Raw genomic sequence first — 16118 nt, forward strand, 5'->3', positions numbered from 1 at the left:
CTTGCAGTTTGTGAAATTGGATCCCTCATGACTGCATGCAAAATGAAGAAATAAGGGAGCAAAATTAGTAATAAATACTTGCCATACAAAATATAAGGATAAAGAATCCTGAACAAACAGTCTAAAAAATAAATCTCCAAATTAACAAGAAAAGCAAAGGTATATGCAAAACTATACAAGAAAGATCAGGTTACTGTGAACAACACTGTACTGTCTTTTACAATAGCACACAGTATTACAAAGAGCAATACCATAAAGATGCTGTAAATAAAAGTACCTGGGACAATTCCTGATCAGTTGAGATCCACAAGCAGCAGTGGATGGCTGTAAAAGATAAAACATTTGGTAAAGGTTTAAAAGACAAGCTTCAACAACTGAAACAGATACAGGCACATTTGTGTTGGCTAATTGCATTTGTATAAGCATTCACGCCTTTCGAATCTAGTGAACACACTGCTTTTATAGCTTAGGGATATTTTTCTGGCTTATTCTGGAGTTGGTAATCAGTGAGAAGCAGGGTGGATAAAATACACAGCTTCTTAGTTGTTGTGTAAGACAGGTGTTGGTAATCAGAGTAAAAGTAGAAATACTCAGTTAAATATTACTTGTGAAAAGGTATTCAGTCAACATCTGTACTTGAGTCAACTGCATGAGAAAACATTTAAAAACATCACGAAACTGTTCTTTACCAAATGTTATTACAGTCAGTCAACAGTCAGTCATGAGAAACACAGACATACTAATAACTATTAAGTTTAAAACACAGACTTCAATTAAAGAACAGACATTCATCTTAGACGATTACAAATGTAGAAAAATGAGCATAAACAAATAGCAACATGCCAGAGAAAGAGAGGTAAATAAAAGCTGCTTCCATACCTGAGAAATGCTGGTGGTTCATGTAGGGAACGTGTAGGTAACTGCAAGAAGAGAAGATATGGTTAAGCCTGAAAATAGTGACACAAGGAGAACAGATTTCACAAACTTTAGTGTGATATAGGCTTGTTAGCATGTAAAATCTCTTGGCAGCTAGTTGCCAGTTTACCTTATTAAACTAATGCTTTAACTGTACCAGTCACTTAACATCTCCTCCTCAGATTTCTGTGTTTAACCTCTAAACTTCAGTGAGAGAAGCATCAAACATGCACTGTGGTGTGTGAGCCCATTAACCTGCTGGCCACCAAGCTAACAGCCCCATACATCACAGACCATAGTTTCTGTTATTCAAACACCAGTCAGTCACTCGATGACTCCCGTTCAGATTTGAGCCCATCATAGTCAGCACAGGTTAGCCGGAGTGAACTTGTTGTCCAGCAGTGCTACTAACATAGCCTAAGCTCGCGCATATGTAGCTAAGCTACCTAGGTTATTTAGCTAGCTATCAACTCTAACATGTATTCACACTAGTTTATTATACCATAAATTCGACACCGTCTCACTTTAAAATAGTAATTTAGCTAAAAAGGTGCCTCTCATAGTTTTTGAGAGCAAACAGTCATCTAAAAGAGGTGACTTACTAGTGAGCTAGTTAGTTAGCTAGCTAGAAACTGGTAGCAAGTGATGCTTATTTTCGTTTTGAATAATGAAGAGTTCAGCATTCACAAATTACAGAATTACGTTTGAATAAACATTAATTGAAAAGCCACTGGTACATGAAATAAACCAATAATTTATTACCAAATGCATTTTGAATCCTTTTGAAGTTTTCCGAAGCTACTCTAAGCGCTCAGTTATTGTGTCCGTGGTGAAGCGTTGGTGATGACTCGGAGCTCAATAGGGGTGTAATCTGCTGTCCTAAATATGGGTGTTTTCTTCATCTTCAACAAGCACAGAAACGAGGGGGTGGTCATAATGTTATGCCTGACTGGTGTATATATATATATATATATATATATATATATATATATATATATATAGTTACCATTTTGAATAACAAGGTTTTCTTATATATCGCTATCGGATATATCGCTGTTGTTGGAAGAAAACCTTGTTATTCAAAATGGTAACTTTACAGGAGAAGGAAAAAAGAATTTTTGGGATGTTTCTTTCGGTCCATTCTTCATGAAATTTAAACACAATGTAAAGAGTAACAGACGTTTTTAAATTATGTCAAAAACTGAAAAATGTATCCCCCACCAGGGTAAGCACCCTACACTATACCAATAAGAATCCTTGGGCAAGACTCCTAACACCACCTTAGCCTACATGTGTAAAATGATCTAACTGTAAGTTGCTCTGCTTAAGACCGTCAGCCAAAAATGCCATATATAATATATACATATATAAAAGGCTTGTTTGCAATGCATTTGTAAGCTTGGCATTGTACGATTACTCGCGTTTAAGTAAAGCCATTCAGGGCGGCAGGCAAAACTGGAGAATAACCAGCAGGCTTAGCGCAAGGTTCCCCCCGCAGACAGCTGGTCTAAACGCAGACCTCACATGAGTTAAAATGGGCGCAACTTCGCCACCTAGGCACCGCTGATAGTACTGCGCGGCGATGCGCATTCCACGCACTCAGAACGAGGCTGCCGTGCCGCTGGGAAGTCTCTCCGCATTCCGTTTCATTCATGCCGTGGACACACTTCATCTTTGGAAAGTGAGCGCGAAGCGTCCGACGAGTCAGGACGCCATCGAGAAAATGCACGCAAGTTTAAGGTTTTAAACATGGCCAGGGGAGCGAAACTGAGGACTGATATTTCACGTAAGTAACCTGCAGTCTTCACACCGAGGTGATACTTTTGGCACCGTTTTTCTTTGTCAAAACGGATTTGTTTTGGAGATCTGTTTTACCTCCAGCTGCATTCTTGCTCCGTCGATGGCTTTCCCCCTTTGTTATCTTCTGCGAACCGTCATGCGGTCGCGTCTGCTTGCAGCGGTGGTACCTAGAAGAAGTGCCGTGTTTATGTGAGGTTGTGTGGCGTCTTGCCGCCTCATTAACTGACGCATTGTGCCCACCGTGCTCCCGGCGCCGTTTACCGAGAGCACTGGAAGGTGAGCTAGGCTAAGCTTATGACAAACTTGCTCATTACTCTTCCTGGTTTATTAGCAACAAAGGCACGAAAATACGCGACTGGGTATATAACGGGTTATCTCTTCTTACATCTTCAGAAAGCTCGCTTTAGGCTTTGACTGAAATTCAAAACGAGCAATCTAAACTGTCGAGAACCGAGGGGAAAGTACTGTCATAGTAACTGTACCGTGTTCCATGATGTTGGCAAGCTATCACACTGTTGGGGTGTTTTCAGAAAACATTTGGCTTAACTGTAAGGGAGGCGGAGGGATGGCGGGTTTCACAGCTAACAGAACCAGCCTTCAACTGCGAACTTTCTGCTGTGCCCTGTTGAATATTTCACTCTTGTTTATAAGGGGGTGGGGGTGGGGGTGGGGGGTGTGCCTGTCTACGCAATCTGTCTAAGCACTGGTGAGTGGGGGAATCAAGAGAACTGACGTTAAAGAGCGCGAGCTGGTCGAAGGACTCGGCGGCAGCAGCTTCTAGAGCCTGATATTTCACGCCGCGCCGTTTAGATGTGGGAGTTGTAGCTGGATTATCCAGTGCCTTATTACCACATGCAGTTTTGTGCAGTTCGTGTATGGATGCCCTTTTTGAGTCTTTTACTTAGACCTAAATTTATATGCCTTAGACATTTATTAAACTAAGAAATTGGTATACTAAGTTATTTTTTTGTGCCATTTGTGATTTATAGCCTGTGATTTAATTCATTTTACATGAGAGGCTATAATGTATAATTTTAAGTTATGATCCTCCACGTTAGTGAGATTTGTGCTGTGTATGAAGGGTAAAAATGTATACTTGTGATCTGTCCCATTTCATTACTTAATTCTGCATATGTTTGGAGCATAATGCACAGTATTACATCATTTAATTTATCTCTGTTTCAGCCATGGAACATGTGCACCCTGGTTGTTGCCATGATTGACAGATATCTGAAATGTCCCTGACACCTTCACGTCCTTGCTCACTGTGTAGAGCCAGAGGGTCATGTTGGACAGGCAGCCACTCACTCTTTGACGCCTCGTGCTTGTACGCCCCCAAAATAAGGAATAAATACAATAGAGTAAATTTGCATTACAGTTCGCATATGTAGGAATGTATTAAAAGAAGAATAACAAGCACATTAAATGGCTTATTTATTTTTTTTTAAATGTTCTTTTGGGGTGAGGAGGCAAGCTTTATTTTCTTTTCAATTTACTTGAAAGTCACTAGTAGAATGGACTGTTTGATTCAGTTTATCACAAGACAAAAACTATTTAATTTGCGATCCAAATATATTACAATTTGTTTGTTTATTCCCCTTCTTTGGAGACTTCAAACTGACATGTCTCTGAAGGCAAGCCATGCCTGAAATGTTTTGAAGCTATCTGTATCAGATCTGAGGAAAATACATTGAAATTGTTTCTCTTTTCATTTCTTCTGTGTCTCTCACTTGCTCTCGCCCTCTCTCTCGGGTACGGCTATGGCAGATGGTTGTACCGTGGAGGATGTTAAAATAAATAAATAAATAATAAAAAAGCCTTGTGAAATAACATGATTAAACAACATAATATATGTACGTACTGTGTGTCTAAGTGGATTTAGGCAGAAGACTATAGTTTTGTTTTATAATGTCTAAACCTGCATTTACATCATCAGGCTACTGTGCGGTTGCAGTGCTAAATGGGTATTGTTGTGGCTAATTTATTGTGATTTGCTATTAAAGAATTTTGGAGGAGTGTATGTGAATAGTGCTTCGGTCAGTTCTGTCAGAGTTGTCAGAGGGAGGACAGAGGGTCACTGATTTTGTGTATTGTGGCATCTGTCTAGAGTGCATGCACGTTTTGTTCTCACAAGCCTGGAGGCTGCAGAGCTGAATTACATACAGTATAGACTTTCAGCATGCATAGCTGACTACAAAATAATCTGTTATAAAAATAAAAATATATTGTATAACAATATATTTTACAATTTATCTTATATTTTTAGGGCTATGTATGGACTTTCTGGCATACAGGATCATATCCTCTTTCTTTGGCACTTTTAGGTCAGAGCTTAGTTGCTCTGCTCAGGTGATCACAAAATATAAAAAATGACCACTAATCTAACCTCCTTCTGCTACTACTGTCACAATTACTCATTATATTTAATTTAATTACTTAATTATGAAAAATACTGATTAACGTTTAACATATTGGTGATAAATTGTCAAATTGCATGCATATTTTAAATTTTCCTTCTGGTCTGTCTAACACTAAAAGCAGCACAGTAGGAAATAAAGCATTTTGGAATCTTTAAAAAGCTATGCATGGTTTATTATTGTTTAAGTTGATTTTTATTGTGTTATTGTTAAACGGTTATGACTTGATTTATCATCAAAAAAACCCTGCATGCGTCAGAGACGGTATAAGTAGCTGAATAAAATTAGATTAAAAATAATTGTATTCAGTGTTTTTGTGATTAAGGTGGCAATGCAAGTTCTTGTTTGTCTGTTCCATCTTATTTATAACCTCAGAAAAACTAAATATTGTGATGTATGATGTATTTTTGCAGATCAATGAAATGTCTCAGTGTCATGATGTTGCTTTTTTTTTTTTTAACAGATGCATCAGTATGAGAATTTGTGGCTGATTCCTATGTATGTATTTTCCACATATGTCTGTCCAAAAACATTGTACAAAATGTTTAAATTGGGAATGGAATAATCGGCATTACTGAGAAATAAGAAAAGCAGTTAAATCAATGCAATGCAGAAATTGTACAAAAGTACACCAAGGTTGCCTGAAGATTCTATATATCAGTTTGAAATATTTCCCACACCAAACTGTACAATCTGCACATCTGTCTGAATGAATGAGCTCCCTCAAATTGAGTCCAGCACATTACCTCTAAATACTTAGCAAAACAGCATTTGATAATGAAGGGGGAAAAACAGCTTTGGCTCAGTTGACTGGTTTAGTTTTACATCAAGCACAGTGTCTTTAGTAGTAAATGATCTGGACCTCCTTGTTGAAAGGAGCTCCTAGTGCCTTCTCCTCTCCCGTTTTCCAGGACATCGCATCATCCCTTTGCCCTTATCACTGCTGCGATCCGATCAATGCTATCTGCCATCGGCCTGCAGAGCAGCTCTTTACTACTGCGCTTTATGGAGTTTTCTATGGCCCTTACAACTGATCCAGGATAGCTTTGTCATGCTCCTCACAACATTGTATATGTTAGGAAAGGGGTATGTATACACCAAGCAAAGCATTCTTGAATGTTATTAGCTGTTTTTTTTGATGTTCTGTTACAGAGTGGATAATATTGCAAGTAAATATAACCTCAGTGTTCATAACTATTCTCACAGTGTATATCAAAATACATTTTTCTGATGTTCCCACACAAGTTGGAACTATACATTTTTCAACTCTACCTTTGAGAAATAAGGTAGAAGAACAATAGGTAGAAAGAAGTGAATAAGATAATTGTTTCTACATAGTTTATGCAGGTACTATACTCTGGTTTGTGGTGCTGTTACAGGAACTATAATAATCGATCTGTTGTTAAGGAAGTCAATGAAATGTAAAACCAAAGGCACATCCTTTTTTACAAGGCTAATATTATTTCATATCCTCTTAAATTCATTTGGAAGAGTGTGTTTATTTAGAGTGCTCAGCTTAGACTAAGAAAAGCCTCCTGCTTTGCTTCAGAAAGTGAAAATATGTTTAACAAGAACATCCACACAAATGTGTGAATGTGTGCATCATCAGTTTCTGTGCTTTTCTATTGTTTCCTTCATCACTGTCTGTACAGGTATATTTTTCTTTTTGTTTAACCAGTTTGTGTTAACAGTCTAACAGTCAGCTGTTCTTAATTGTCCTTTTTTAATGTAATAGTTTCTCAAGCAGTGTCATCAATCAGTAAATCTTTTTTTAAAACTCTGAATACATTGAGGGAGACCCTCATTTACAAAGTAGCCGAGCAATACAGAAATTATGGACTGAGCAGTTGGATAGTAAAAATAAATTAAATGTTATAATAAAAAAATGTTTTAGTAAAATTTAATAATAACATACCAATAAACCATTAAACTAATAAACCATTAAAAGCGCAATATTGTAACTTAACAAGTAACAGATCAGACAAGGAGAAAATAAATAAAAACAAAGAAATAATACCAATAGTTGATGAAGACAAAATGACAAAAATAAAAATAATACTAATAAAAGTAGTATAATAGTGTGCACTCAATAATAGCTATTTACTTTGTAGTTCATTTTATTTAGTAGACTTTGCTGCTCAGATAGTGCAGTTGAAGCACTTCTTCAGGCAGCTCTGATGTATATACTGAGAGCAATGTAAATAATGCAAGAGCTCTACACTGGGCTTGTAAGTAAGACTAACAGTGAAAAGGGTCTGAGAAAAATGCTTTCCCTGAGGACAATGAGAATGTGAACTCTGTGAGGCTCTTCAAGAGTTTCAAAGATGATCAAGTATCCATACTGTAGTTTATTAATAGTGATCAGACGATGTGAATGTTTGAGTGTATGCAGACAGGTACCATATGGGCTTTGTTGTCATCATTGCCATGAGTGGTTTCAATGCATTTCCCTCATTCCGCAATGAGGGGTATTATAAGTAGGACTCGGATTACTAGTGTTCGGTACTCTCTTAATTAATACCTCATTAAAAGACCTGAATGAGGGTATCGATCTCTGGGTTGGAGGTGGCATTCCCGCACAGTGTTATTCACTGAGAGAATTGCTTTTTATTATCCCTCATTGTCCAACTTGTCTCATTTTGTTTCATGTATGTCACTCTATGTATCCTTGTCCTATATAAATGTGAGTCAGTCAACTTAGTTAATATCTCCTCGTTCCTTACTAGGCTCTCTTGTTTTCTGTGGGGATTTAGACTGATTGATGGGTGAGATGTGTAATGGCCAGGCTGTGATACAGGCTCAATTGGTAGAGGTTGCCCTTGATGCAGAATTAATTTTCTTATATTTCCATTGTTTGAGATTTGATTTATCGACTACATTGTCATTAGAGTAGAATGGGGTTGCACAACTCTTGTCTTGGTAATCTACTACTTTGGAGAGTTTAGTTCCAAGACTAAGCTAACACATGTGACCCAGTAAACCATGTAAGTTTTCACTGTCAGTATATATGGAGTCTTTTTAGTTAATTAAAATCTGCCATCAGCATATTTGGAATATATATGCATGTCTGTGTTGTCCATAGTGTCTGTTACGGAATTGGAGCTTCCTGGGTGCTACAGTGTTTTCTATTAGCACAATACTACCTTTGTTGTTTGATGTGGTAGAGTATTTTCTTAGGAAAGCCCATTCAGAACAGAATTCACGTTAGAGTTAGAGAAATATGCATTCTAACTCATTTTGATTTTTGGTATCTGTTAATGAATGGCTATCCAGTTAACCTCATGGAAGAAGAAAGCCAAAAAAAGAGGGAGGGTGGGGAGCCAGACTTTGACCAACATTAGTATAGGATTACTTTTTAGATGACAGCACTAGAGATTCAATTTTGAAAACATATTTTATTGTTTCTGCACAGCCAAAGAAAATTGGTAGGTTTTTGCCTTAGATGAGTAACAGAAACTGCCTCTCCAGAGGAGCTTATTCATCTTTCAGCCTGATTCTTTGTCTAACAGATTACCTAGAGTAATCATCCTAGTCAACAGAAAAGCCATGCCCGAACTGACCATGTTACCTCTGCTTCCTGAGGCATGTCCTTAAGAGCACATCCTTAGCAACATACTCAAGTTAAGGCATTTTGCAGTAGCACAGTTTATTAATTTGCAAAACTTTATTATTTGTTTTAGTCCTATTAAAATTTCTGTGAATTGTATACTTTCTTATATTATGTCTTACCATGATAAAACAAATATCTGAATAATGGTTTCAGTATTTGAATATTGCTGCCTCAATCAAGCACCCAAGTGTACATCCCTAATTAACCATAAAAGGCAACTGATTTTGAAGTATATCCTTATTCATGTGTTTGCCTCTTTAAAACAATTTTTGATTCATACTTTGTTCATGTTCTTGGTGTAATAGAGATGCAGCAGTACAGTGGGCCCACGGTTTGGTATGTATCACAGTTTTTGGGTCTTTAAACAATGAATTATTCAGTTTGCCTAAAGACGAATAAAACTTTCCATTCAGAAAAATGGCAGCATGAGTGACTAGGCCTGGTTTCTGTTTCCACTGTATGAAATAAACAAAAGAAAAACATTCAAATGTGTTTTTAGACAACAAAGTTGCTTTGCCTTCTCAGTTTTAAAGAGTAGCTACACCACTCTATTTTCAGCTAACTCCACCCATGGCTCAACTTTGAAAAATACTTAAAAATGGAAGTGACACTGTAGTGATGTTTGGACCAAATGGTAGAACATTCTCTCCGACAACTAGCTTCTAACGATCTGTTCAGCAGGTCCATATTCGATATAACCCGAGACTTGATTTCTTAGATGCACTGAATCCCGAATGAATAAAATGGATTTCTTTGAGCATTGTCAGGTTTAATTCAGTTTGAAACCAAAGTCCCAGACTGTATCACTGGTCATCCAAGGTTTGCTGCAAAAGTGGCCCTAAATCCTTACATTCTGCAAGTGTTCATAGCACTTTCCCACTCAAATTCACGTTCCCCTTCATAAATCGAATTCTCGGGACCTGCACTCACTGAACAGAAATCAATGGCAAGCACCACTGGAAATATGGAAAGCGTGAAAAAAGTTTGAGAGAGTCTATGCAGACGAAAGGATGACAGTGGGTAACAATGGCCATTTAATGTTAACCTTTCCTGATCTATTTCACTTTCCGTAGTTTTAGTGTTGCTTGCTGTTGATTTCTGTTCAGTGAGTGTGCGTGCCTGAGATTTTGAGCTGTGAGTTCTTTAAATAATTACAGAGAGCTCAGTAGGTGTCATTTTGTTGTTAATTTCAGTTTCTCTCCGTGATGTTCTCCGGGGATATTGTAAAGGCCACCGCATATCGGATGAGCCATGTTGCATAGCATAGTGTCATCTAGCAGAGTTCTGGTGTAGAATGCCGGCAGGGAGAGCAGAGAATATCTACATTTATGTTCGTTTTTACACTCTTCTCTTATCAATTGAATTAAATAGTGTTCAGCAGCACTAATCAGGCTTGACATTCATGTACTTCCTGTTCACAAACATGCTGTGTACAAGCTGAAAAAGGCTAGACTAGTAACGTTAGCTGACTTGCCGTTAACGTTTACATGAAAGACTGGCTGCCGGAGTTGCGGGGCGTCTTTGAACATCAGCTTTGAGTGCAGGTACCAGTGTGCATATCTTCATTAAAAATAATGTCCAGTGGCCTTGGAAATTTGAAAATATTTCTTTTTAGTTTCCCCTCTCTTTTCCAGCTTGCAAACAGAGCACTGATGGGCTCCAGGGTGATTCTGATAAGCTCCAGAGATGTTCTGTGGATCAGAATGTGTGTGTAGTCTGCAGCGCAGTGAGCAAGTTTTGGAAACTAAAGGAGAATGTCATATTGTAATACTGACGTTCACAAACAGTAGGGGGCGTACCGAATGGTTTGATAACATACACGTACCATTACATTCCTATTAAATATCAAAGCAAATGCTAGATCATACTGAGACATTTTTTGTTTAGCCTTTTTTGTGAAGGCATTGATATGGTTAATCGAGGATTGCTCACTATCTTAACATTAGAGCAATATGTGCTGTAACTAAGCAATGCTACCTGATGTAGTAAGTCGTGTACTATGAACTTGATAATAGGAATTTTACACTGAATTTTTCTCCAATGTCATTATCAAGTCATCACTGGTCAGCCACTGGACTGCATTGTACATAGATTATAACACTGTACTGGTTTAGGAATACTATTTTATCTCACTTCCCATTTAAAGCACTTTGAACTGATTAAATTATTATTATTATTATTAATATTATTATTTATCTATGGCTTTATTTACTTCTATATACGAAGCGTAGGATGGGGTGTAATCTTGGCTTTGACTATAATTTGTGCTGAGTAAGCCCTTCTCATGTCTGGGAAAGTGTGAAAGAGTTAAGTGAATGCCAAACATAAATTGACATGTTCCCTTATTTTGTGACACTGCTAGACCAATAAGGGGTGTTTGATTGGGGGGCCCCTTTCACCACAGTTGTACTGAGTTCATACCACACTGACTGGTGGTCACTTCTGACAGTGACATGGTCAGAAAGTTAAAAATAATTTGCGGTTACCTGACTGCCACAGTCAGTTCCTTTCACGTAGCTGTTTGTTTAAAATGCAACAGTTTCATATATTTTGTAAGACATACATCACTATAGCTAAATAGGAAAATGGCCTAGAAGGAAAATGCTTCATAATTGATATGCATGGTCGTATGCATATGGGTAGAAATAATGATACATTTCCTTCAGGATCAATAAAGTATCCATCCATCCATCCATCCATCCATCCATCCATCCATCCATCCATCTATCCATCCATCCATCCATCCATCCATCTATCCAGTTTAGTCTTGGAGTAGAATCTATGCATTGTAATATTGTGAGGAAAGACATGCTTTAAAAACAGTCATCTCTTCCTGCGTGTTCAAAAGGAATGGACATGAAGTAATAATTCCAGATTTCTTTCCTCACTCTTTATTTTTCCATCTCATTTTTGTGTTCTGTCTCTTGCTTTGTGTCTGTGTATGCTCTGTAAAGTACTACACAGTCTTCAGCAGCATTAGCAATACTTATCTCTCTCTCTCTCTCTCTCTCTCTCTCTCTCTCTCGCTCTGTGTCCCTCTTTGTGCCCTACTCATCTGAGTGGACAGTTCTGGAAATTATTACGCTGCCAGGCCAATAAGCAGGCTTCCCCGTCATGGGTCATGGCCAAGGGTCACAAGTCAAATTCCTTTCCCTGATGGTATGCACTTCACACACATTACTGCAGAATCTGGAGGTGCTGTGAAGAAGTAATATTATACATATTCTTGTAACGTATTTTTACACTCTTGATGAATTTTCAGTGTTTTAGTTGGCACTATTAGGTATATATGTAAGTAACAATAGTTGTTTGGTTTTTGGTTTAGAGCAGCACTATGTAATTGAAAGAAGTAGCATCATGGAGGCTGGAGGGGAAAAACACTAAAATATGGTGTCTGTGCGCTGCTGCGAGTCACACTGTAAAGCCTGAAATAATGTAATTTAAAAGACGTTAGGTTGGATTTCATGGGTGTTATTTGGACCACATCATATGTATTTATACCTTAAAACTACATACACAGGCTCAAAAAAAAGAGATGAAGGTCACAGAACCTAAAATGCAAAATCAACATTATACTGATGAAGATTTGATGACAGTAGTTTTTGATATGTTTTAACGCTGTCACGGTCATTAGATTCATCAGTTCATAGGGTTTGGAAGCATAATGAAATTACAAAATGTTCTTCAGCATGTTACATGCAATTATACATTAGCACCAGAGAGATCTCCATATCTAAAACTTTACATTATCGTACAAGTCTGATTATAGAAGAAATTGTGTGGATTATTTAGTAGATTACATCCTTACTAATCAATAGTGACAGCTCTAATATATACAGTTACTTGTATGTCTCATAACAAAACTAAATGACGTTGGACGCACACACTTTTTTTAAATACAGTGTTAAATATTGTATTGACACACTTTTTCTGCTTGTGGGTTTTGCTGCCATTTTGCCATTAAGCTGACAGTAAGCAGTCTGACTATAATGTACATGATGACAGAGACATAAGCGGTCTCTGCGCATAGGCGGCTGTCTGGGCTAGAAATCTCTGCATGAAGTGTAGCAGATGCTGTTGGCTTTGAAGGCTAAGCAGAATGCTCCAGATGATTTTGAGGAGAATGAGTTGTGTTAAGACTTGGAGCAGTGCCCAACGCAATGTAGAAATCACTCATATCTCTTTAGAACAGGGCTGCTTCTGTTGGCGCAAGCCTGCTCTTTTACGTGTAGAGTGGGTGTGATTGATTTTTTAAAAATATTTTTTTGGGGTTAGAATATGTGTGTGTGGTAAAGGAAGAGGGAATTGATATATATGATCCTAGTAGGATGTTCGCCTGCATTACCATTTGTTAATGGAAGAAGTGGCCGGCATAGAATGTGTGAGTTAAAGGCTCCCTTTCCTTGCGTATGGCAGATGTGTGTATGTGTGTGAGAGCACATGCTAGCACTCATGGTCACAGTTTCATTTGACCATGTGACAGAATCTCTGTATAACTTGGAGTGTGATCTTGAGTTGGTATTTACAGCGCCTGGTGACGCTATCTCACTCATACATAGCTTGGATAAGAGTGGGCAGTTTTAGTTGACCTCTCTACTAGGTGGCTATACTCAGTTAGGGTTGCACAGTAATTCAATATCAATATATATTGCGATAGAAAATGTTTTGATAGAGGTGATATGCTTTTTAAACACATTTCCAATATTTCGATCAATATTAACAACATCTGCAGTGATTGGCTATGTTCACATGCAAAGATTTTTGCCAGTCTGATTTAATACAATCGGATTACAGATTGTCTGAGGTGTTTATACTCACTCTATTCAACTGTCTGATGAAAATCTTCGTTTACATGCTCACTACAAGTAATCTGATGCAAAATGATGCGCATGCGTGGAGTAGCACTTAGAGTAAACGTTCCCATGACAGTAAGCATCATGTATGGTCCAGTCAGTATGAGATGAGTTTGCAGTTGGCGCGCTTGTGTTTTTAATCGCTTTAAACTGATGTCAGACTCAGGAAAACGTCCTTCACATGTACTTATAAAGGAAGCAGTGAGAGGAAGACATCGTGCTCTGAGGCACATAAGTTGGATGTCCGTCCCACCGTTGTCTTTCAAAGCTTAGAGCATAAACTTTGTCTCCTCTGCGGACCAGTTTCTGCAGCGCCACGTTGAACATTATAAACCTTTCGCTATGACGCGACACGCATGAGCAGAACGTACTTACACTTTCTGATTGGAGTGTAATCGGATTCAGGCGTTTACATGGCTATTATACTTCTATTCAACAGATTATTTAGTGGTTTACCCACCTAGTTCAATTGCATGGAAATTGTACTCCGAATGGCCTCAATCGGATTAGTCTATTCCATTGTCTATTACATGGATGTATTCTATTCCGATTGAGCTATTAGTCGGATTATTAATGGATTATCAGGCTGCATGTAAACGTGGCTAGTGAGTGATGACGTAAACCACAGGCATGCAGCAATAGTAGGCTAGGCTAGGCTCCAGTGTGGTACATTCTAGCTGCAAAATGAGTACCGATGACAGCATTACAAATGTGACTGAATGAGCTTCCACGAGTGATAATAAAGCAGACGAAATAGTTGACAAGAGAGAAAAGACTAATTCAATGGTGTGGAAGTGGCTTGGGTATCGAAGATCTGATAAACTTCAGGTTCCAGTGTGCTGCAAAATGTGCCATATAGTTGTAGTAGCAGGAACATATCACATCTGTTCCATCATCTGAAGCAGTTCCACTTGACAGAAAATTCTGAGATTCTGAAGATGAGTCACCATAAAAGTTTAAGCCAACCTGTCCCTGAAACATCACCACCACACCCACCATTACCAGCAGGTGTGTCAAGCAAAGAAAAACCCATGCAGCAAACACAGGTAGGTGCGTTCGTGCCGTATGACAAACAGTCCTAGTGCCATAAAGACATCACTAAAGCTGTAGCACACTTTTTGGCAAAATTATGTCAGTCATCAACCCCAGATACGAACTCCATGGCCGCCGATATTTTTCATGCACAGCTATACCTAAGCTTTACGGTGAAGTTAGGGAAAGGGTAGAGGAGCAGCTGAAGTCAGCATTTTGGGACCACAGCTGACCTGTGATCAGGCCAAACCTTCGAACCATACATGAGTCTAACAATCCTCTTTATTGACAAAGACTGGAAGCTTGTAAGCTTATGCCTCCAGAAGGTCTACTTTCCTGAGGATCACAACAACGCAACTGCTGCTGGAAGCTTCCTGAGGACTCTGCGAGGGCCACCAGGTCTGCATTACCACAGACAGCGGGACCATTGTCATCAAGCCGCTAAGTTGAACGGATGGACAACGTACAGTGCTTGGGGCACCGACTGAACTTTGCTATTGGTAAGTTACACACAGTTAATATATGTTTGAGGCCTATGTTAAGTTATTTTGTGTAAGGTATGAGTGTTTTTTTGTTACGGAAATCATTGCTGTAACAAATAGGCTATGCCATACACAAAATAATCTAAACGTATTGTAGCAGTGCTTGTATGTTTTTGATAGCTATTTTTATATTCTTTATAGTTGTGTGATGTTATCACAATTAGTTTTTATTCTTTTATACATATCTGTTTATATTCACACAATGTGCAATTTATGCCTGCTATATAGTTGTTGGATGCATGATGTAAGAATTTCATTGTACATGTGTTATACTGGGCATTTGATAAATAAAACACTTTGAGTTGCGGTGCTCTGTGTTGTGTAACTATGGAGCATTGTGCTGCACCCTTTAGTGGCTGCTTGCTACTCAGTATAATACTCCATACCATATCCAGGCCCTAGATATTAATTGGTGGGCCTGTATTTTTGATGAGGTGATTTCATTCCCATGATTTATGTGATTTTATAGGCTATTTGTTTTATCGTTAGTCAAGAAATACATATTTGTTTGGACTATACATACAGCAATTCTGTTAAATGTAAAGGTGTTTTATTGGCATGAGAACAGATGTTTGCCAAATCACGTGTGAAATAAAAATAAAAAATGTACATAAGCAGGAGAATTGTGATTTTGCTATAAGAATTATATAAATTAATGAAGTAATTGTAGTTAAAATGTAAATACAAATGAGAACTATACACTGCAACATTTTTCTCTCTATCTACAGAGAAAGTTAAGCAAGATAACTGAGTGGACAGAGCAATTAGGGTCTGTAAAAAGGTGGTGGCTGCCTTCTCCTTCTCTTGGAAGAAAAAGTGGGACCTTGCAGCTGCAGGTGTGTAACTTGCCAAAGCATAAGCTCATGAGTGAGACACCAACAAGATGGGGCTCCTGACGACAAATGGTGAAGCGGTTTCTGGAGCAGAAAAGGGCCATCCTAGAGGTCCT

The 16118-nt window shown here is 38.2% G+C and overlaps 1 protein-coding gene across 2 annotated transcripts in view; it reads left to right on the forward strand.

Moving 5' to 3' along the window:
• Window positions 1-2517: 2517 nt before the first annotated feature.
• plxna1a (plexin A1a) overlaps window positions 2518-16118 on the forward strand; it is a 307799-nt gene continuing 294198 nt past the window's right edge. For both annotated transcript variants that reach the window (XR_005130765.1, XM_037541618.1), the window contains exon 1: window positions 2518-2701. The gene's annotated coding sequence lies outside the window, so the exon portion shown is untranslated. The remainder of the gene's footprint in view (window positions 2702-16118) is intronic.

The sequence above is a fragment of the Pygocentrus nattereri genome, chromosome 9 (assembly GCF_015220715.1).
Source record: "Pygocentrus nattereri isolate fPygNat1 chromosome 9, fPygNat1.pri, whole genome shotgun sequence".
In the NCBI taxonomy this organism is placed as follows: Eukaryota; Metazoa; Chordata; class Actinopteri; order Characiformes; family Serrasalmidae; genus Pygocentrus; species Pygocentrus nattereri.